Source organism: Rhinatrema bivittatum, chromosome 1 (genome assembly GCF_901001135.1).
Source record: "Rhinatrema bivittatum chromosome 1, aRhiBiv1.1, whole genome shotgun sequence".
NCBI lineage: Eukaryota > Metazoa > Chordata > Amphibia > Gymnophiona > Rhinatrematidae > Rhinatrema > Rhinatrema bivittatum.
In genome coordinates this window covers 752346288-752369573 of record NC_042615.1, presented here as the reverse complement: position 1 = coordinate 752369573, position 23286 = coordinate 752346288, and the positions used below count along the sequence as shown (strand labels likewise).

Genomic DNA, 23286 nt, shown 5'->3' with positions numbered 1-23286 from the left:
CTGTATTCTTAATTATGCTAAGCCTTTGCCTGAGTGTGGATGCTTGTTTATTCCTAAAATCAGAACCTCCGCCGGTGAGAGCAGATAGCTCATAGCAATGCAGTATATACCTCATTTTGATTAATGGAACTGATACCGCTCTAAAGTCAGTCTATGGCAGGATAGTTTGTTTCCTGCTCTGCTAAGAAACACTGGTGGGACATTAACTTCCTAGAAAAGCCTCCTCGTCCCATAGTACAGCAGGAATCCACTCGCCTGATTGGAGCATACCATTCTACTGAGATTGACCCTTCTCTCCTGTACTATTTAAGGACACTCCTTCTGAAAAGCACATTTGTTTAACTTTGTCATAAAAGTGTCACCTAATCCAGTACATTTCAGCAGGAGCTTCTGATTCCTTTCCACCCTCTCTGCCTTAGTGGATACAAGTTTGCAAAATCCGGTTATTCAATCCCAGTAGCAGCGGCTCTGAGTGGAAGGGCTAGCGCTAGTCTCGTTCCTGGGGTTGCTTCTTTCCCCACTGGCAGTGGCGAGAGATTAGCAGGAAGCGGCGACGGCGGCGCTGACTGAGCCTGCGAGGTACCGGTGGGCGGGAGAAGGAGGAAGGGGGTTGCCGCTTCCCTGCCTCCCTCTCCCGGACTAGTAGCGGAAGTGGAGCGCGCGCAGCACCGCGAGAGAGGGCCGGTGGGACGGGGGAGGGGGGGAGTGAGGGGGGAAGAGACGAGACGAGACGAGAAGGAGAGGGGGAGGTTGTTGGTGTTTGGCGCCGGTGGAGGGAGTCATTCCTGCGAGCTGCACTTCCGGTCGGCATTTTGTTCTGAGAGGGAGAGAGAGCGACCGAGAGAAAACCCTTTCCGTCCGCGAAGCCAGCCGCCGCTCGGAAACCAGCAGCAGCAACAACAGCAGCATCAGCATCGGGGGCCTGAGCGAGAAAAACAACAACAAGAAGAAGAGGAAGAAAAGAGGGATCCGCGACCCGGCCCGCGCGCACCGCTGAAGAAGCAGAACCAGTTCCGTCCGGTTTTTAGATGCACACGTTTATCCATGTACATACCATCGTTTAAAAACAGGTTTCGCTATAAAATCTAGGTATCGCGGCCCGGAGTGGGAAAGAGAGAGCTGCGAGCGAGAGACGGAAGAGGTTGGCCTCGGCCGGGAACCTTCCGTCTCTTCATGTTTGCTGCACTGAGACGGAAGAAGAGCGAGCCCTCCCGACCCGGATTATTGTTGTTATATTATTTCTTCTCCTCCTCCTCCTCGGCGGCGGAGCTGTGAGGTGGGCAGCGAAAGGATTCCTCCTGTCCGGTCTCTGCTCGGCTTCGGACGCCCATTGCCTGAGGTAAATTTCTGCTTTCACTTGCCTCTTGGTGTCCAGCGGCGGCGGGCCTGGCTTTAATCGGATCTTTGGGCGCCGGGGCTTGGGCTTTGGGGGCTTTACTCTCTCTTCTTTTTTTTTTTTATTTATTTTTGTGGTACGCGCCACTGCCGAGGGCGGTATTTGTTACCTGGCTACTAATTTCTGTGTCTTTCTTTTTTTTTTTTTTTTTGCCGCTCTTTCGCGTTCTTGTGGGACTCCGTTTGTTGTTGTTGTTGTTGTTTTTCTTCTTCCTACCCACCTCACCCCCTCGAAGGCGGAAGAGGCTACGCAGGCCCGGGGCAGAGGCTTAGGCCGCGGGCCCGCTCCTGCACTCCAGCCCGGGGATTAGGGTGCTCCGGCCGTGCGGCGGCACCTCCTCCTCCTGTCACAGGCCGCAGGGCCGAACAATAAGCGCCGGGGAGCGGGTGCTGAACCCTCTGCCACAACTTCTATGGCACGTCCCGGGCCAGAGCCCTCCCCCTACCCTGTTACCGTCCTGCATACGAATGTAATGTGCCTTTTACCTGGACCTTTTTCTTCTTGCTTCTGTTTTTCTGAGGTGTAATTGTGGAACAAAAGCTGCAAGCAGATGCATGCAGAGTAAAGGCAGATGGCTTTATATTTTGTCATTAAATTGACAGCGCTTTTTTGTTGTTGATGGTTGACAACGTTGACTAATGATTTTGTTATAGCTCAAATAAGGCCGTGACTTATTTGGAAAGATCATAATGTAGGATTGCACTGTCCTAACTAAATTCCAGCATGGATAAATAGTCACCTTATTCGGTAATCTTATAGTGCTCGACCTGGATAATCTGTGATAAGTGGGTACAGAACAGAAGGCTGAAGGTGGGGAAAAAGAACTGTGGCACTGTTGGAAAGCTTGGGATTCCCCCTCTTCCCTTTTCCCCGGGAAAATGGAAATTCATTTCAATTAAAGTATTAGGGAAATTAAAGGAAGGATTGGGTCTTGTATGGGCAGAGCGTTGTAAAGTCCTGAGCTTGGTATTGGCTGTTTGCTATGGGTGATGTTTGAATATGTAATTAGAGAAGTGTTGTCTGAACAGGTCAGATGTATCTCTAAATGGCAGATGATAGCAATGTCAGGGTGGAATTAACAAATGGCATTTTATTTATAAGCAAGCGTGGCGGGGGTTGCATTTCAGAAGAGAATAATTGTGGTAAACTGCCACCCTCTTTTCCGGGTTAATTTTCTTCTGTTAAATAAGTTTTCGTGTTTCATATCGATGAATATATGCGTTTTTTTTAACGCTGGACAATTGAAGCCAATATAGATATCACCTACACAATTTTTTTTTAAAGTACTGTAAGTCTGTATTAACTAGGGATTGGCGGCGTGTCCGAGACTGGTTTTGGTCGGGAAGCAGTTTGAATTTTAAAAAGGTACTAAAGATAGTTGAGAGCCCCAGTCCCGGCCGCCTCCTCTCTCCCCTCCCTCTTAATCTGCTGCCAGTGCTCGTCTTTGTGCTGCTGCTACTCATTGGAACAGGAGCCTCGGGGCCTACTGCGTGCACGAAGCAGGCGGCCCCAGCTCGGAAAGCAGCGCTGCAAGGCTGGCCTTTCCTGGGCAGGGAGAAGATGGGGCCACCCATTATCTCTCATCTTTCTGCTGTCTTTGATTTATTTGGCTCTTGATTTCGTTTTGGGTTCAGGAGGGTTGGCGCAAAGGCCAGACGTAGGCTAAAGTTTTTTTTTTTGCAAAGAGAAAGGGCTGTGAGAACGAACAAAATAGTTGTGTTTGGGTTTATTTTTCATCATCAAGAAGCGACACGAGAGCTGTGTGTTATGTTTTTTTGTCGTTTGAAATCAGGCTCTAGCGAAGCAAAAGTTTGCAATTGTCAAATGATTGCACAGTATAGCCGATTAGTTCCTTTTTTTTTTGCTTGATGTACAGTATTGAAGATGTAACTTTTAAACTGTTTTTTCCTTTCAAATCTGCTCCTAACGAGAGCAGAGAAAATGAGTTCGAGGAAACATGCTGTGATAGCAGCGTCGTATATGCCGCGTCAGTCCCTATAACCTTTTTTCAACTTTTCTATATGACAAGGAATTAAGAAAACGTTGCTTTTGATTCGTTGATACCTTCTTGCAGTAATACCGAGAAAACAGAGGGTAAGTCTAGACTGTTTAAGATATCGATACTTCCTGGGTTAGTTTTCTGTGTTCGTCAATATGTGTTGATTTAGTTGTGATTTCGCTCTGAAGTTGACATCAGTAGACTGGCCAATGGTTATTCTTTGGTAGTTTGCACTGTTATTTGTCTGGCTTTAAGGACAATCGAGGATCTTATATTGATTTAAATCTAATATCTTTTTTTTTTTCAATTTTTGCTCTCTGATTCAGTAAATAGCTTCTCCCATTTTGTGCCTGCTGCTAAATTTAAACACTATTACATAAAAGCGTTCAAGAAAGTACTTGTTTTAAAAGAAAGGTCTATAATCATCTTAGTGTGTTTAGCCAGAAGCACTGGTGTATTACCATTTTTTTTTTTAAAACAAAATAAAAATTAACATTTACAATTAAATGTAGGCATGCTTAAGTACAGAGCAGATTAAATTTACAGAAAGTTTTGTTATGCTTTGGCTGCTTAAGTCAAATCATTCATATAAACCTTTCTCAAATTCTTAACATAGACCTACTGTTTTGTTAGGGAACAGCAATGTCCTGAACTTGTCTTAAACCAAGTACCTGGGCAATAATAAAACATCTGGAAATCTTCTTCTTTTTTTTTTTTTTTTCTAAATTGGTGAGGCTTTTGGTGTCTTATTTCTTAAACCATGATGTACAGGTTTGACCATAAAGCCTGCTATGTGATTGTTCTGGTGAATCAAAGCTACTATATGTGGTGTTGCTTATGTTATTATAAAACACCTGTGAATTTTACATTTGCGTTTTAAATTGACATTATTTTAGTTTTAAAAGATCTTATGTGATAGAGTAATAGGCTGCTTATGATACTATACATAAAATTCAATCAAGGATTAAGACTGACTATCCAGTGATGGTTATGATTTGATTATTAATATATTTCTAAGAGTCCTAAATTTAATATTTAGGTATATTACTTTTTCCATTAGGAGTTGAAAGAATATTGGAATGCCAACTGAATTATTTTTGTGTTATAATGTATCTGCATTAATGGCAAATTTTTTAATTTAAAAATTCACTTTTGACAGGTTTAATTTTTGTTATACTTGCTTTTAGTGCTTATCCTACATATGTTACAATGGTATAGGGAATTGAGATTCTGATTTGGAGTTTAAGGATTAATCTGTTTGATTTGCAAATTTTAAAGACCAAACAGGTAAAAACCAATATGTAATTATTTAACGACAATTTCCAGTCCTGCATTGTCCAAAAGTAATACAATGTTTTGAAATACTGTGTGTGAGATTATATATATATATATATATATATATATATATATATATATATGTGTGTGTATGTATATGTATGTTTGTTCTTACAGAGGCTTTAGAGGATTTCCTGTCCCTGAGTATGCATGGTTAATTTTTGATAATCTATAGTTTCATCCAGTACATTACATTGGGGCTGAGTTTAAAAAGAATTATACAGTATTGTGTTTTTCTGTTATTTTTCAAGCTAGAATGTTACACTAGTATCATGCAATCACCTTTGTACTACTGTTTGGGTGCATTAACAGATCCATGACCTTATGGATAAGATGCTCTAGGCTTTTCCCATTTTGTATCTATAGAAAAAAATAGGTAGCATATCTGTCCCTTGTTCCATGCTTTTTTTTTCCTACATTCATGTTTTGATTGACAGGGTTGATTGGAGTACCCTTGCTGAAGGAGAGAACCCTTCAGCTAGGATTGGATAAAAGAGAAATCAAGTAAGGAAAGGGATTTAGTTTGTATGGTGCCTTTCATTAAACTGTACCTTTTTAAAGTACTGCCCTCATTCCAAGACTTGTGGTGAGCAGGTAACAGCGGGTCAGCACATTTTACTGTCATGGGGATGGATAAAGAATCAAAATAAAATTTTACTTAATATGCTTTTGCTATCTTTAAAAGTGGAGTAGTTGGAGAAATTTAGCAGTGTGTGTACAGGTAGGAACTTAGTTCTTCCCAGGAACCCATAGTATTTATCTCCTTTTTCCAGACCAGTCTTTTTCTTAGCTAAAGTAGTAGCTGTAATGAAAATGATGATATTTAATAGGCAGGACTGGAAAAATCCTGAGAGCCAGGTCATTTGGGTTCCTAAAATTCCGAAAAGCAAAATATGAAAATAAAGAAAGAAGCAAAACAATATAAACATACAACTGATCCAAGGCAAGATGAGCAAATCAAGAAAAATGCTAACCAGATTAACAAGTAAAATAGCAACAACAAAAGAGAAAATATGAGGAGAGAAAATTTCTTGGCTCCTCATATTTTGATTGGCACCTAAATTTTCAAAATATGTTTCCATCTCTTTTATGAGGACCATGATTAAATTGTGGGATGCACTTCAAATAGTTTTGGCTAGGCCAGCCTAGTGGCTAAGTGGTAGTGCTGCCCATGGCTATGTGGGAGATCTGGGTTTGGTTTCTGGTTTCTGCTCCCTGGGCCGGCTGGGGATGTTGTGAAAGCAGATCTCGCAGCCTCTGATGGGAAATTTCAGCAATGGCTCAGCAGTGACATTAAAGATCAGCCCTAGTGTTCAGGTTAGCTGGGTTCTTGAGGGAGCCCTGGTCAAGGATTGTGATAGCCAGGCAGATATGGGAGGGGGTGATGTATATCACATTGCCCAAATAAGACTTGTTCAATTGAGTTGGAAGCCCAAAGGGGCTGGAGAAACCGTCTGGACCAAACCCCTTATTCCCCCCCAAAAAAACAAATAATTGTGACTGAGTAGTGGAAAAGACAGAATTGTTGGAAACAGCTGATCAGTGTCTTGCCTCCAAGTAACAGCTGATTGATAAGAGCCTACTTAAATCATGATTTGCAAGATTGTAGATTCCACAATTTTAGGTAGCTACTGCAATTTAAATAGCCTTGACTATTAGCAGAATTTTTATTTTTTTGATAATTCAGCTGTTATGACAAAATCACTATGATTCGGGGTTATATTTCAGTTTTAAGAAAACATTGTGAAACATTTTAAAAATCTCCTACTTGGTCACTATGACCATTAGAAATCTATGTAAATCAGGAGGCCCTTTTGTTGAACCTTGTTAGAATCCCCTCTGGGTAAGAAGATGTAGCCTTAACACATTAGTTTATTGCATTGGGAGTTAAAAAAATAAAAAAAATAAATAAAAAAAACAATATATATATCTATATATATTTACCTGTGAGTTAGAAAACTGTGCACTGAACTGCTCAGGTTTCTGCATCAGCCTGCCAGACTTGGAGGCAAAGCATAAACTGTGACTCTTCTGAGAATCATCTGCTGTCTAAAAGACACTGGTGATCTTCTAGCACAGTGGTTTTCAACCGGTGTCGCCAAGCACACGCAGGTGTGTTACTACACTTCCCAGTGCCCCGCTGACCCAGCTGCTTCCCCTGCCCCAGCGAAATAGGAACTCCTCCGCCTGGGCGGAATGCAGCAGGAGAGCTGGAGTCAGCAGCACCAGCATGGTCTCTTACCGCTGCCTCGAAGAGGAAGTGGTATACAATGGCTGTGCGTGCGGGAAGAAGAGACCATGCTAGTGTGTGCAGCATCGGCCTGAAGAAGATCAGCGTGGTGCAGAACACAAGAGGAGCAACATCAGCCCCCGCGGCCGATGGGACTCCTTTTTCGAGGCCGCAAGGGCTGGAAGTGGAGGATGATGCTGCTTCCGCTAAGGCTGGAAGTGGAGGAAACTGCTGCTGATGCTAGTTCGGTGGAGGGGAGAGTGAGTGAGCGAGCAAGCATATGTGTTTAAGGTCCCGCATGAGAGGCTTCTAAGAAAACTAAAAAGTCATGGGATAGGAGGTGATGTCCTTTGTGGATTGCAAGTTGGTTAAAAGTCAGGAAACAGAGTAGGATTAAATGGTCAGTTTTCACAGTGGAAAAAGGTAAAAGTGGAGTGCCTCAGTGATTTGTTCTTGGACCGGTGCTTTGTGCTTTTTTAATATATTTATATATGATCTGGAAAGAGGTACAAGGAGTGAGGTGCTCAGATTTATGGATGACATAAAATTATGCAGAGTAGTTAAATCTCAAGCAGATTGTGATGAATTGCAGGAAGATCTTGCAAGACTGGAAGATTGGGCTTCCCAATGGCAGATGAAATTTAACATGGACAAGTGCGAAGTGATGCATATAGGGAAGAATAACCTTTGCTGTAGTTACACAATCGGGCCGATACAGTAAAGTCCGCGGGAGAGCAGACGAACGCCCGCTCTCCCGGCGCACGCACCGGCCCTTCGCCAGTGCGCGCGATTCTCTATTTAAATTAGGTGACGCGGTAGATCCGGGTAAAAGGAGGCGCTAGGGATGCGCTAGTGTCCCTAGCGCCTCCTTTTTGACAGGAGCGGCGGCTGTTAGTGAGTTTGACAGCCGACGCTCAATTTTGCCGGCGTCTGTTCTCGAGCCCGCTGACAGCCACGGGATCGGAAACCAGCCGCCGGCAAAATTGATCGTCTGGTTTTCGGCCTGACAGCCGCGGGCCGAACTCAAAAATTTTTTTTTTTTTACTTTTCGGGACCTCCGACTTAATATCGCTATGATATTAAGTCGGAGGGTGCACAGAAAAGCAGTTTTTACTGCTTTTCTGTGCACTTTCCCGGCGCCGGAAGAAATTAACGCTGACCTTTGGGTCAGTGCTAATTTCTGAAAGTAAAATGTGCGGCTTGGCTGCACATTTTACTTTCTGTATCCCGTGCGCATACCTAATAGGGCCATCAACATGCATTTGCATGTTGAGGGCCCTATTAGGTGCTGCGGGTTGGACGCGCGTTTTCCTCCCCTTACTGAATAAGGGGTAAGGGAAAACGCGCGTCCCAGAGCAGTCTAACAATGCGCGCACTGTACTGTATCGGCCTGAATGTTAGGTTCTGTCTTAAGAGTTACCATCCAGGAAAGAAATTTGGATGTCATAGTGGATAATACATTGAAATCGTCGGCCCAGTGTGCTGTGGCAATCAAAAAAGCAAACAGAATGTTAGGATTTATTAAGAAGAGAATGGAAAATAAAATGGAGGCTGTCAAAATGTCTCTGTATCGCTCCATGGTGAGACCCCACCTTGAATACTGTGTGCAGTTTTGGTCACTGTATATCAAAAAGGATATAGCTGCAGCAGAGAAAGGCGACCAAAATGATAAGGGGCATGGAATGGCTACCCTATGAATAAAGGCTAAAGAAGTTAGGACTGTTCAGTTTGGAGAAGAGACAACTGAGGGGGGATATGATAGAAGTCTACAAAATCATGAAATAACTTGAACAAGTTAATGCAAATCGTTTATTTACTCAGATAATAGAAGAACCAGGGGGCACCCATGAAGTTAAGTAGCTCATTTAAAACAAATCAAAGAAAATTCTTTTTCATTGAGTGCATAGTTAAGCTCTGGAATTCATTGCCAGAGGATGTGGTTAAAGCAGTTAAGGTAATTGGGTTTAAAAAAGGTTTGGATAAGTTCCTAGAGGATAAATCCATAAACTGCTATGATGGTAATTAATAAGCAGTAGTAGCTTGAGTTTTTTATTTAATGTTTGGGTACTTGCCATGTCGAAGTGACTTGAATTGGCCACTGTTGGAAACAGGATACTGGACTTGATAGACTCTTGGTCTGATCCAGTATGGCATATCTTATGTTCGTGTGTGTGACATGTATGTGATAGAAACATAGAAATGACGGCAGAAAAAGACCAATCGGCCCATCCAGTCTGCCCAGCAAGCTCCAACACTTATTTTCCCATACTTATGTTTCACCAACCACAGAGTTCAGGGCCCTTATTGGTAACAGTTTGATTCAAATTTCCTGCCACCCCCTGCCATTGATGCAGAGAATAATGTTGGAGTTGCATCAAAGGTGAGCATAAGGCTTAATGGTTAAGAGTAGTAACCACCGCATCAAGCAAGTTATCCTGATGCTTGGTTACCCAGACTGCACAGATCAATGCCTTGTTGAGCTCACGCTCAGCCTTTATACCACCTCCCTGTCCTCCCACTCTCCTTCCCATCACCCCTCCTGCTTCCTTCCCTTGCACTCCTAGCCCCCTAATACCCCCAATACCCCTAATACCCCTATTACCCCTCCCTCTCACCCCCTAGTAACCCCTCCCTCAAAGTACCCGTGCCTTACTGTACCCCTTTTTCACTTTACCCCACCCGCCCCTCTCCCCCTGCTCCCTCCCTACTTTCTCCCTCCCCTCTAGCTTTTAACTATACATATGTGCACTTGCCTCCCCTTACTGTAAATAAGCCCACACATGTCAATTTCTCAAGTGTACATGCCTCGTTTAATTTGTATATAAGTTCCTTTGCATACTTAACCCTAACTTGAATGCAAAAGTTGTAATTCTGCTGTTAACTCTCTCTTTCTTGGTATTTTGTATTACCCAGTTAGCCCCTCCCTTGTTCTTTGTAATTTCCTTTCTCAGTTGACTGTAAACCGACATGATGTGTCCTACGAATGCCGGTATAAAAAAGTGTTAAAATAAATAAATAAATTGTTGGATGTTGTCTGAATGTAAATCCTCTTTTCCACATTTCTCCCCGCTGTTGAAGCAGAGAGCAACGCTGTATATGCATTCTAAGTGAAGTATCAGGCTTAATTGGTTTATGGTAGTAACCGCCATAATAAGCAAGCTACCCTCACGCTTATTTGTTTACCCAGACTGTATAGTTCAGTCCTTGTTGGTTGTCTGAATGCAAATCCTCTTTTCCACATTTCCCCTTGCCGTTGAAGCAGAGAGCAATGTTGGAGTTGCATTAACCGTGTGAAGGCTTATTGAGTAAGGGTAGTAATCACCAGGAGGTAGCCTCCATTCCAGCAAGCCACCCCCGTGGCTCTTCTCTTCATTCCCATCCTCTAGCCCAGAGCTTTCCAAACTTTTCATGTTGGTGACAAACGTTGTTTTAGACAAACATAATTTCATGGCACGGCAATTCAATCTACTAGCAAACCAGAGGTTAAACGAACGAAAGGTATTTTGACAGTTTATGTATGTTTCCTTAAATATATACATAAATGAAATGTTTCACGACACAACCTATCTCATGAAAACCTTTCATTTTATATAAAATATATATAATATTCCATGCGCTATTTTCCCAAAAAAACAAGCCCAACCACATGTGTGTCCCCCACACTCATTTTCCTTTTCTTTTTGATTGTTGCCAGTTACGTGTTTCACTCCCTTCAGGGTTCAAGCCTGCCGTGCTGCATAACAGCTTCCATGATCACCAGACCCTTGCTTGCAGTCAGTACTTCTTGTGGACAGGCCTCATCGGCAGCAGCAGCCAATGACTGGGACAGCTGGGTTCAAGTCCCACCCACCAAGCCCAAAAAAACGCGATTGACAGCAAAAATCGCCCAATAATAAACAACCCACGGATTGAAAAAAAAAAGTGAATCGCCGGAAAAAAAAGCCCAAACTCGTGTCAGAGTTGATGGCGCGGCACACGACACAAATGCACACTGCAGGCGGAAAAGGTTTGTTGTTGATCATGTATCATTAAAACCTTTCAAGTATCTGAAAGTCATAACATCCCTGCTCCTCCTCTCCTCCAGGGTATACATATTTAGGTGGTTCAATCTCTCTTCATAAGCCATTTTATGAAGACCATCCACCTTTTTGGTCGCCCTTCTCTGGACTGCCTCCATCCTATCTCTGTCACTTTGGAGATACAGTCTCCAGAACTAAACACAGTACTCCAGGTGAGGCTTCACCAAGGCCCTGTACAAGGGGATCATCACTTCCTTTCTCTTACTAGATATTCCTCTCTATGCAGCCCAGCATTTTTCTGGCTTTAGCTATCGCCTTGTCACATTGTTTCACTGACTTCAGATCGTTAGACACTATCACCCCAAGGTGTCTCTCCTGCTTCGTGCACATTAGCCCTTTAACCCCATCAAATACAGTTCTTTCAGATTTCCACACCCCATATGCATGACTCTGCACTTCTTGGCATTGAATCTCAGCTGCCATATTTTTAACCACTCTTCCAGCTTCCTTCCGGCGTGTCCACTCTGTTGCAGATCTTAGTATCATCCGCAAAAAGGCAAACCTTACCTTCTATCCAATCTGCAATGTCGTTCACAAAGATATTAAACAGGACCGGTCCCAACACTGATCCTTGCGGCACTCCGCTTAACACCGCTCTCTCTTCAGAGTAAGTTCCATTTACCATCACACATTGTCTTCTGTCCGTCAACCTGGATTGGCCATCACCTTGGCACTCACTCCTAAGCTTCTCATTTTATTCACAAGCCTCCTGTGTGGGACCATATCAAAAGCGTTGCTGAAATCCAAGTAGATGACATTGAGCGCTCTTCCTCGATCCAATTCCCTAGTCACCCAATCAAAAAAGTCAATCAGATTTGTCTGACAGGACTTTCCCCTGGTGAATCCATGCTGCCATGTGAGTGATTGAGAGTCTATATGTGTAAGTGTATGACTGAGAACCTGTATGTTTGAGATCATGTGTATGTATGATTCAGAGCTTTATATATATGAGAGAGCATGTGTGTCTGTGTGATTGAGAGCTGGTGTAGGTGAGAGAGCATGTGATTATGTGATTCTCTCTTACACACAGACACAGCATGTATGTAAGTGTATGATTGAAAGCGTGTGTGTGTGTGAAAAGACAGCTTGTGTATAAATGTGTGATTAAGAGCCTATATAACTGAGAGAGAAAAAGCATGTGTATATGTGTGTGTGATGCAGAGCTTGTGTGTGACAGAGGAGAACGTTGCAAGCAAACAATCTCTCCTCCTGCAAATTGAAAACAATCTTAGGGCACCTGGATATCAAAAGTTCCCAGGTATGCAAAGCAATTTTTTATCCTTATTTTTCATTATTGGATCTTTGTGTCTGCTATTTTGAAATATTTTATTGGTATCTAGAAATTTTTGATATGAGTTTTTAATCATTGGATATTCCATTCATCAGCTATTTTGAAATCTGTACTTTTTGTTAGTATGGTTTTACTGCTATTGATTTTATATTTCTTGATTTGTTTTGAGGACTGGTGAAGTTTCTTTTTCCTTTGTTATAGTGCATACAGTCTCTCTGGCTTGTTGCGGTTTCCAGTTCAGTTTTTGTTTGCATGTTTGTAGTTATGCTTTATGGTCTCTCTATTCTTAGGCAAAGGTCTGCCCATATGACCAAGGTGAGGTATTCTGCTGGTGTGTAGTTTCTGTGTAGGGCTCTATAGCAGCCTGGCTTGGTACATTTTCCTAATAGGAGGTGTATTGGTTTCTTAAGGCCTAGTGTAATATTTTCAGTGTTGCCTTTTCTTAGGTAAGGTGGTTACTGTTTGAGTGCTGAAAATTGGTGTTTTGGTATGGTATGTTTACTATTTATGCAATTTCTATTCAGACAGAGTACTTGTCTTTCCTTGTGTCATTCTTAACAATAAAAGTAATACTGGACCTTTTTATTTTTGCTGTGAATTGTAATGAGCAGTGTGTCACATGAGCATGGTCTGTCAGTTGCGTCACGATGGGAAAATGGTTGAGACCCACTGCTCTAGCATCCTATCAACATTCTCTAACATTAGCTATTAAAGCAGCAGTACTAGTCAGATTCTTCACAAACAACTATTTGCCTGGTTCTTGGCTCTACTGTGGCTCCTCGTCTTACTATGTCTAATTTTATTTTTTTGTAATTAATTTAAAAAGTCTTGTTATCCCCAGCTAATTCAAGCTTTTGTTCAATCTTATGAGAATAAAAAAAATGGTATGCTAATGCAACAGCAAGTGCTGAATGCACATTTTAATTCAAGAGGGGAGGTGAGTGTGGAAGCTGACATCCTCCGCCACTTAGCTGAATAAGTACAGACTTATCCAGCTATCTGGCTCCAATTAGCTGCTGCCATTTAACCGGATAAGTTAGTACTTATCTCACTGTCTGGTGTGGTTCACTGCCAGTGCAGAAAGGAGTTTTACACTTGCAAAATGAGCATTCAAGAGCAGGTAAATCTGTGCATTCAGGTGAACGCACCTTCTGCACTGGCCTTTGAGTGTGTTATCCAAGTAATGCCTTCTTGCCTACAAGAAATGCACTATGTTCAAGTTTAGTTCTTTTATCTGTCATTTCCCACTGAGTAAGAAAACTAGCTGCTTGAGCAGCCTGGCTGCCTCTAATATGTTTTGTTTAATTTTGTTGTACACACAAGCAATAAATGGGACTATTAGGTGTTAGCTTGTATTAAATTAATTAGCATTTGATGGCCCTGATATTGCTAGTGACATGTTTCAGATTGTGAATGCTCAGAATCATTTAAAGCAGCTTGTAGAAATTCAAAATTAGTTTTTTTGGGGAGAAGTGAAGGCTTTCCAGCCTCCTTACTTCTTGATTGCTGCCTTCTTTTATTTATTTATTTTTTCTGTTGAGGCTACTGCAGTTCTGTCTCCCTGCCACACACTACTTGCAGTATCTTTTGCTCAAATTAATTTGAGATTGAGAGAAGCCAATGTAGTGCTCATAGAGAATAGAAGCACCTTTCTTCAGATCAGCTTCTGTGTTGCCCTTATCCCAAACATCATTATATGCTACTGAAAAAAAGAGTAGTGTCTGACACATCATATTCCTCTGGTGCTGTGGGTGCTGCAGCTTTTACACTCTCAGCTTAAGTAAATTGTCTTAAGAAGTTAACTGTGAAACCAGTGTATTAGGCATATTTCCTCATAATGTGTTTTCCTCATTTTGTGCCTGTGTCAGATAAATGAAGCATTTTTCCCAGAATGTGTATTGAATTAGTTGAAAAGTATATAAACTATTAGATTACGGGATATTTAATTATGTCATGCCATTATCTGTATATTGGCATAATCATTATCTTCCACATTTAATATTAGAAATGTTTTATGGGATAGAGGTGTCTGTATACTTGCCTCCAGTTGGAGCACATTTGTGTTGGAGCTGTTTAGTGTAAGAAATCATAAGACCAAACAATTAAAAAAAAAAATATATCCATGTTCAGAATTGCTAAAATGCATGGCTTCTTTTTTATTCTTATTTATTCTTTGTATTTTTTTTTTTTTTGTAATATTTGGTGTAGATACATAATGCCAAAACTTTCTTTGGCCTGGAAGATATTTCTTTCTCCTTTTGGCCTTTCAACTCAAATTGGAACTGGCCTCTATTGGGGCTATAGTGCTGTCTGGTAGTTTTCTTGTTTTTTTGGTGGGTTGTTTTTTTTTTTAATCTTCTTCCCTTCCTATCTAGTCCAGCCATCATTGTAACTGCCCTTGGTAAGGGGCCACAGACCATTACTTCATCTGGAGACTGGTATGAGGGTGCCTTGAATCTGGCCAATGGGTATTGCTGATGTGTAGTGGCTGGGACTGAACAGTCCTGGCTGCCCAAGGAACAGAGGCTGGGCTTGGACATTAGTCCCAGATTTCTCTGTAATGGCAGTGAGTTCCTTAGCCATTGAACTACTGGGCTGGCTCCAAAAGTGCCAGTTTTGGCATTTGCTATCTTTCGGTGATAATGCATTGTGTACCAGCAAAATGATTGGGCTAACTTGAGAAGTGGTCTTAACTATGATGATGATAACTTGTGACCTTTTGGGTCAGGATATAGAAAGGATTTCTTGTTTTGCCATTAGACTTAAAATCTTATCTAGTGACCTTTATTTTGTGGTGTTATGCCTTAATGTAAATTTGTTGTTACACTCAATAAAAAGTTTTAAATTAAAAAAAAAAAATCTGGGGGGCGGAGCCGTCATGGACTAAGATGGCTGCTTGATCAGGGAGCTCCTGAACACCCACAGCTATTAACAGCAGCAATCGCTATCCATCCTCTCCATCATCATCATATTTTTGACTCAAGATATTCCTCATATATTATCTATATGGCTACCAGGAGAAAAGGAGCGGATCTCAGCCAATTTTCTTACTTAAAAGGTGGAACAGAAGCAGAGAGCCTGTCCGGCCTGGCAGGCCCAGAGATGGCTGAGCTCTCGGATAGGGAACCTGAATCTCTATCGGAAGATTTGACCCAGCAGTCTTCCTCAGTTCCATGAGAGATGAATTCCGTCAATGGTTTATGGAACTGAGAAAAGATATTAAGATCAGTAAACAGGAAATAATGGAAAAACTGGTTGAAATCAGAGAGGAAATGGCTGAAATAGGCTGCAGGGTTGATGAATGCAATACCCGCCTAGATGCCCATGAAGATAAAATGGAAAAAATGAAATCTCAATGTGACCAGTTGGAAAAAATGGAAACTGATCTGTTTCTCAAGCTGGAGGACTTAGAGAACAAAAATCGCAGATGTAACCAGCGATTTAGAGGAGTCCCGGAGACTGAGCAATATGTGGACTGCCATGCGGTAGTGCGCTCTTTGAGCACGTTTTTTCTAGCTCTAACCAGTGAGGGGGAATCCAGGGAATCTGACCTCCAATTCGACATCGAAAGGGCACACTGTACCCTGGGTCCTCACGCTGGGAATCAACCGAGAGACATCACTGCCTGCTATCTTCGTTTTCCAGTGAAGGAAAAAATGCTTACTAGGAAGCAGAAGTTCTGGGACTGGGAAGCTCACTCTATCTCCGTGTTCACTGATATTTCACCTGGGATACTTAAAAGAGGGCAAGAATACCATCATCTTACCTCCCTGCTTCGACAAGAAAAATTACGCTTCTGCTGGCTATTCCCTGTGGGCATCGCAATTTTCTATTAAGGGTGTCACCTCCAGAGCGCATACAGTCCCTGAAGCGTCGGCCAGTTTGAAAACTGCCAGCCTCCCGATTCCAGCCTCAGCACCTGCAGCGCCGAGAGATAGACGGAGCCCCTGAGATGGCAGCGCATGGAGAAAGGGGACGAAGACTTCGCCGCAACACTGAGCAGGCTTATACATCGGCTCGCGAGGGACCCGGGTGAACTGACAAGTCTTGAGCAGTACAGCTGAATCTTTACTTTTATTGACTGACAGGGTTTGATAATGTTTTTCACCATGCATTGCCTGTAGGGCTGGGGAGACTAATTAAGGGCTTAATATTTTCAGCACTATACACGCTTTGGAATATTGTTATGCTTGGGGGGGGAGGGGGGGGATTGCATATGGGGGTTTGGGAGCTATTGTGAGATCACCCTGTGATGGCTACCGACCTTCACTGCGAAAGCAGGAAGGTCATGTTTACGTGGCGTTCACATAGGGGGTTGGGTTGGAGATGGTAGGGAAGGGTACAGGGATGGGGTGGAGCGGGAGGGCTGGATTTTTGTTTTGCATATAGTAGGCCTAAGAACCAGTGTTTGCGAGATGCTCTTTATAAAACCCAAGCAAGAGGGTATATCACTATAGGTGAAGTGACGGAAACCCTTTTATCTGTCCACCATGGCTCTTAAGCTTTTTTTCTCTAAACGTTAAGGGCCTTAACTCGCCCAGGAAACGCCATCTCCTAAAGCAGGACATTCAGATAGCCGGGGCCACAATCATATGTCTGCAGGAGACTCACCTGAAAGAAAGATATGAACACCTTCTTGCTTGGCCGATGTTTACTCTGTCTGTTTGTTTTTTTTTCAGCTGCTCGTAAGTATAGTCAATTTGCAGGGGTATGTATCCTATTCAAACAGGGTTATGACTACCTAATACCATCTCATATGGCGGATGAACTAGGCAGATTCCTGATGGTTAAATTTGAATTTCAAGGGGAATTGTTTACTTTATTGACTGAACACACCTAATACAAATCAGAGGTCTTTTTTTGAACAAATAGATCATTTACTGGAAAAGGAGGGAGAAGGCACTATTATCCTTGTGGGGGATTTTAATCTAACCCTTAATACCCAGCTTGATAACTCGGGAGGGAGTGGGGTGGTTATTGGTCCCCACAGGAAGAAGCTACAGGCACTCATAAAGAAATGGTATCTTATGTCTGTCTAGAGACAGAAACCCACACCTTTTTTTTTTCTGCTGCGCACCATTCATACTCCCGTATAGATTATTTTCTTATAGATAAAATGATGGCGGGTAGGGTACAGCAATTGCATGTCAATTCCATTACCTGGTCTGATCATGCTTCTGTAGGACTGGATCTTACCCAGGCTATGGATGGGACAGGCTTCTGTCCTTGGAAATTGAATGATACTCTTATCGCTGATGACACTTATTGTGCCACATTACATGAGCACATTAATAACTACCTGGAGAATAATGGAGAAGTCCCCACTCTTATATGGGACTGTCTTATGTTAAGAAACAGGATCAGAGGGTTAAGCAAGCTCTATTAGGCAACATTACTGCATTAGCAACGGCTCATAAACGGATGTTATCTAAGAATATATATAAGAAATTGCAGAGGGCTAGAGACGAATTACGTTCCCTGGTAGATTCTGAACTCACCTCCATAGTGGCCTTAGTAACACAGGAAAAATTTGAATGGGGCAATAGATCTGGGAGGCTCCTAGCTAGATATTTAAAGCAGAAACAAGCACCAAACCAAATTACGACTATCAAAAGTAATGATGATCATTTGATTACTTCTCCACCAGATATTCAAAGTCGGTTTCAACAATTTTATGGTAAATTAGCTTCATATAATTCCTCTATCTCAATAGATCTCATTGAAGAATACCTGGGGGGAATACAGCTACCAGTACTTACAGAGAGTGAACAGGAATTCCTTGACAAGGATGTAACACCCTTGGAATTGCAACAGGCCATTAGTGATTTGAAAGCCAATAAGGCGCCCATTCTTGATGGGTATACTCCGCAATTGTATAAAAAATTTGTGATTTCTATTGTACCTCCTATGACATTACTCTTTATTTCTTTGGGGAAAGGACACTCTTTGCAGCCAGGAGCCAATACTGCAGGAATTACAATATTGGGGAAACCTGGGAGAGATCTTACGAAATGTGGCTCTTATCACCCAATCTCTCTTGTAAATGTAGATCTTAAGCTCTTAGCTAAAATAATGGCAACACGTTTAAGCATGATAATCACTAGGCTAATTCACACTGACCAGGCTGGATTTATCCCATGGAGGATGGCGGCAGACGATATTCGCAAAATCATAGATCTAATTGAGAGAGTTCAGGAGCAAAAAACCTCAGCTGTTCTACTGTCGGTAGACGCCGAGAAGGCCTTCGACATGGTGCACTGGGAGTTTCTTTTTAACACCTTGAAAAAGATGCATTTTGGCCCACATTTTCTAAACTGGCTACAACAATTGTACAATCAACCCCAGGCTAGAGTAAAAGTCAATGGAACTTATACAGAGCCTTTTGCGATTAACAGTGGTACGAGACAGGGATGCCCTCTCTCCCCATTATTATTTGCGCTTTTGTTTAGAACCTTTAGCTATTAAGGTCCGCCACAACAATGCGGTTCAGGGGGTTTCTATAGGGACAGCGGCCTATAAAATGTCAATGTTTGCCGATGACATTTTATTTACTCTGACGAATCCTATCCATTCCCTTACGGAAGTCCTACATGAGATACGTACATTCGGAGCAGTGTCAGGGTTCACCTTAAATGTGGACAAATCTGAAATTTTAAATCTTATGGTACTGGAAAGGGAGCTAGTCATATTAAAGCCCTCCTTTCCCTTCCAATGAGCTAAAAAGAAAATCAAATATCTAGGTGTCCATATTAGTAACAATCTATCTGAGCTGTTTCAACTCAACTATCCACCCCCTAATACATAGAACATTTGACGGATAGGTGGTTGGCACTCTATTAATTATGGTTTGGTAGAATATCGTCAGTAAAGATGAATGTACTCCCGAGATTGGGATATCTATTTCAAGCTCTCCCGATATACATTCCCACCACCATCCTCAAGAGATGGCAACAGAGGATCTTTTCCTACATCTGGAGAAAGCGGCCACCTAGGGTATCTCAAGGGGTTCTATACCGGCCTAAATTGAGAGGTGGCTTAAGTGTTCCAAATTTACACTGGTACTACATGGCTGCACAATTACGTGCTATAATTGACTGGAATAGGACGGGTGAACAGAAATAGTGGGTAACGATAGAAAATGTTTAATTGGGAAGATGTCACTTGTCCTTAGTGTGGCAACCTCGATCGTCCTGGCTTCCTATCAAATGTCTACCGCTGTTGACACAATCCACTTTGAAGGTATGGGAGCAATGGAGAACGAGATTGGTGGGTACTCAACGCTATTTTTATAGTTCTCATGCTTATGCCAATTCGTGCTTTCCAGCAGGGAGGTATAACAAAGCGTTTCATACACGGGAGGGGCTAGGCCTAACACACATGTCCCAGCTTTGGGCGGGAGATGGGCTATCCTCATTCTCTGTCTTACAGGAGACCTATCACTTATCGGAAGGTGATGTTTTTCATATTTACAACTTAGACGCTTTTTATTGGCGGAACAAGTGGGATGTGATCTCGCCATGGGGAAGACACAACTTGAACATTTGGTGCAACCAAGCTGCCAATTTCAAACGGGCTATCTCCCACTTGTACAGCTATGTAAATAAAGACCCCCGAGAAAAACCAGCATAAATAAAAGCATGGGAGCGGGATTTAAATAGCGAGCTATCGGAGGACTCTTGGGATTCCATTTTGTTTCATACCAAAAAGAGTTCACCATATACTTCATTAGCTGAGAATAGTTATAAACTTGTGTTTAGGTGGTATTATACACCAGCATGTTTACATAAATTCCAGCAGATGCAAGATCCACATTGTTGGAAAGGATGTCGTCAGATTGGAACTTACTTCCACATGTGGTGGGCTTGCCCACGAGTAACCTCATTTTGGAATAGCATTTCCCTTATTATTCAGTCTGTCATTGGAGAAGGGGTGTCGCTCACGCTGGAAACGGCATTATTGAACCTACCCTTAGAGGTCTCCTCAGTAAAAGGCAGGACCTCACACTATATTATAATGGCAGCACAATGTGAGCTAGCACTTCTGTGGAGGTCTTGTACCATATCTACAGAGATGAATATAAGAGCGAGATTGTCCAGGCTATGCTATTTCCATGAACAGGTTACAGTAGCTAAACATATGAGCCTTCGTCACAAGCAGATTTGGCACGTTATCCATGACTGGCTGAATCGGGAGAAAGGAACTTGATAATGTCACCTAGTAACACCTTCCCATGTCTAGGTAGCAGGCCTACATCTGTAGCTCTATTATACACTGGTGATATGAGCATTTCTCTTTGAGAGAGGTTTGGTTATTGTTCTTAATATCTGCTTCCAGCTCTACCTTGGGGGGAGGGAGGATGGGGAGTAATTAAAATGTGAAAATATATACCTTTATTATATTTTTTGTGTTTCAAAATGACAAACATTGTTTATATATACTGTTTGATGTTTACACTTTCAATAAAATTCTAAATTATAAAAAAAAATAAATCTTATCTAGTAAAAACTGAATGCTATGTGCTGTGAATGGGTTATCTAGTTAGTCTAATGGCCATTGTAAAAGTGGTATTTGCTGTCAAAATAGCTGTACATTCTTATATAGATAGTAAATGTTAATTTGTTCTAACATTGTTGCTTCTACATGCTGGATGTAATTGTACTTTTTTATTTTTCATGTTTGGGATTTAGGGACCATTTGAAGTGCATTTTGTTTGATTTCTATCTCTTTTTATATGTATATAAAATTTGCTGTGGATCTAAGTTGGCCACTGTGCATGTCACTATGGAAAAAGCATATTTATTATTACTGGGGTATATGGTTTTTGGAGCTTGACACACAGAATGATGAACATAGAAACAGCAAATTACATATATATAACCAGCAGAAATACTCATCAAAAGGGAAATCCGGTCTGATTAGCCTCACTCCCCCAACAGTATGCACCAAGCTCTTTCATGTAGCTTGTGCACTTCCATGCTGTTTCCCCATCTGGCACAGAATGTGCATACCTGTTGCAGTGATGAGACCAAACAGAGTGTAGTGATCTACAGATTATGCATGTACATGGCTCAAGTTGTGTGGAAAATGAGTGATATGCCAAAATCATTTTCACTGAATTTCTTCCTTTATTAACATTCCTAAGCCACAAATTTCCATGGAATGCTGAGAGGAAAGCCTATGAAACTGAAATTTATCGCCACATATGTGCTGATTTTCTGGAACGTTTACTAATTGATTTTCTTTCCTTAGGGTCTACTCTCAGTATCTCACTAAAAATTGTCCCTTAACAACCTTAACTGAACACACAATACAGCAAAAATAATTTTCTTATGGGACACACACATGCTGATGCAGGCAAAATGGCCTTCTCAACTTTGCTCAGCCTCTGTGCACATAAACATGTGCGTGCTGTTACTTAGTGTACTTTCTCTAACTGGGAGATGGACTCAATCTACCTAGCAGTGTGTAGGTCATTGAGAAAAGGTATGTTATAAGGGGAAGGAGTGAGTGTGTGTGTTTGTGTGCAGGGGGGGTGGGGAAGGGAGTGAACTGATGTGCAAAAATGCTTTTTTTCCAGTCACTTTTAACAGACCCTTATGTTAGTGTGATTATAAAAGCCTCTTGCTGAATAAAGTATCATCTGACAAGTAATATCATTAACTTCAACATTCATCAGTCTAGCTAATCAATTAAATATCTTTGTGGAACTGTCTGGACAGGGCCGAAAAAAAATCCTGGGAGCCAGGTTACCTGGATGTGTAAAATTTTGCACCTGGTGCCTAAAATTCAGAAAAGCAAAAAAATAATAAAGGAAATGAAGCAAAATACATTTTAGAAAACTAAACTAAAGCTAGACAAAACAAAACAGGAGACAAAATAAGAATAAAATAAAAAAAGCTAAACAAAATAACAAGTACAATTATCAATATTAACACGAAAGAGTGAAAAAGTAAAAAAAAAAAAATTTTACTTGGCTTCTGAAATTTTTATTGAATGTTACCTATGTTTTCTAAATATTTTTTCGCCCCTGTGTTTGAGAATATGCAGCTCAATGATACAATTGCTAACAATATGGCAAAAACTGAATTAGCCATATCACATTCAACTGATATGTAGTTTTTAAACTTGAGCATTTCTGCACATAAAACAATGTTATACCTGCAGAAGTCCCTTTTTGAAAATTTATCTCCCTAATTCAAGATGCAGAATGAAGAAAATAGTTCTCTTTCTAGAATTGACTAAGTCCATAAAACATTATTAGACAGGTAGACAAAAGAAAGCTATTGCTATCTCTGGGAATGAGTAACAGGAAACAGATATGCTTGTGACCTGGACTGTCCACTATTGGAGACAGGATGCTAGTCTTGATAGAACGTGGTCTGACTCAGTATGGCATTTCTTATGTTCTCATACTTAAAACCAAAGTAACATTGCTTAAAATAAGATAAACCAATCCTATTATTATTTCAGCATTTACATAGCACCTTAAAGCAGATAGTTCATTTGAGTCTCTCTCCCATGTAATCCTTAGTGTGACCTTTTTACATTATACAGCATCTAAATCACAAAAGTAGACAGTTAATGGCCTTTTACAAAATTGTCAGCTCTATGGGGCGGATTTTAAGAGCCCTGCTCGCGTAAATCCGCCCGGATTTATGCGAGCAGGGCCTTGCGCGCCGGCGCGCCTATTTTCCATAGGCCTGCCGGTGCGCGCAGAGCCCCGGGACTCGCGTAAGTCCCGGGGTTTTTTGTCGGGGGCGGGGCCGATCGTGGCGTTTCGGGGGCGTGGCCGCGCCCTCCGGAACCGTCCCCGGGTCGCATCTTGGCATGCTAGCGGCCCGCTGGCGCGCAGGGATTTACTTCTCCCTCCGGGAGGCGTAAATCCCCAGACAAAGGTGGGGGGGGGGGGGTTTAGATAGGGCCGGGGGGGTGGGTTAGATAGAGGAAGGGAGGGGA

General features: G+C 41.9%; 1 protein-coding gene across 4 annotated transcripts in view; it reads left to right on the top strand.

Annotated features, from left to right (window-relative positions):
* The first annotated feature begins 728 nt into the window (after positions 1–728).
* NIPBL (NIPBL cohesin loading factor) overlaps positions 729–23286 on the top strand; it is a 1214062-nt gene continuing 1191504 nt past the window's right edge. For 2 of the 4 annotated variants that reach the window (XM_029578690.1, XM_029578699.1), the window contains exon 1: positions 729–1339. The gene's annotated coding sequence lies outside the window, so the exon portion shown is untranslated. Of the gene's footprint in view, positions 1340–3395; positions 3491–23286 lie in introns of those variants that run through there. The other 2 variants (XM_029578673.1, XM_029578682.1) reach the window with 2 other exon arrangements.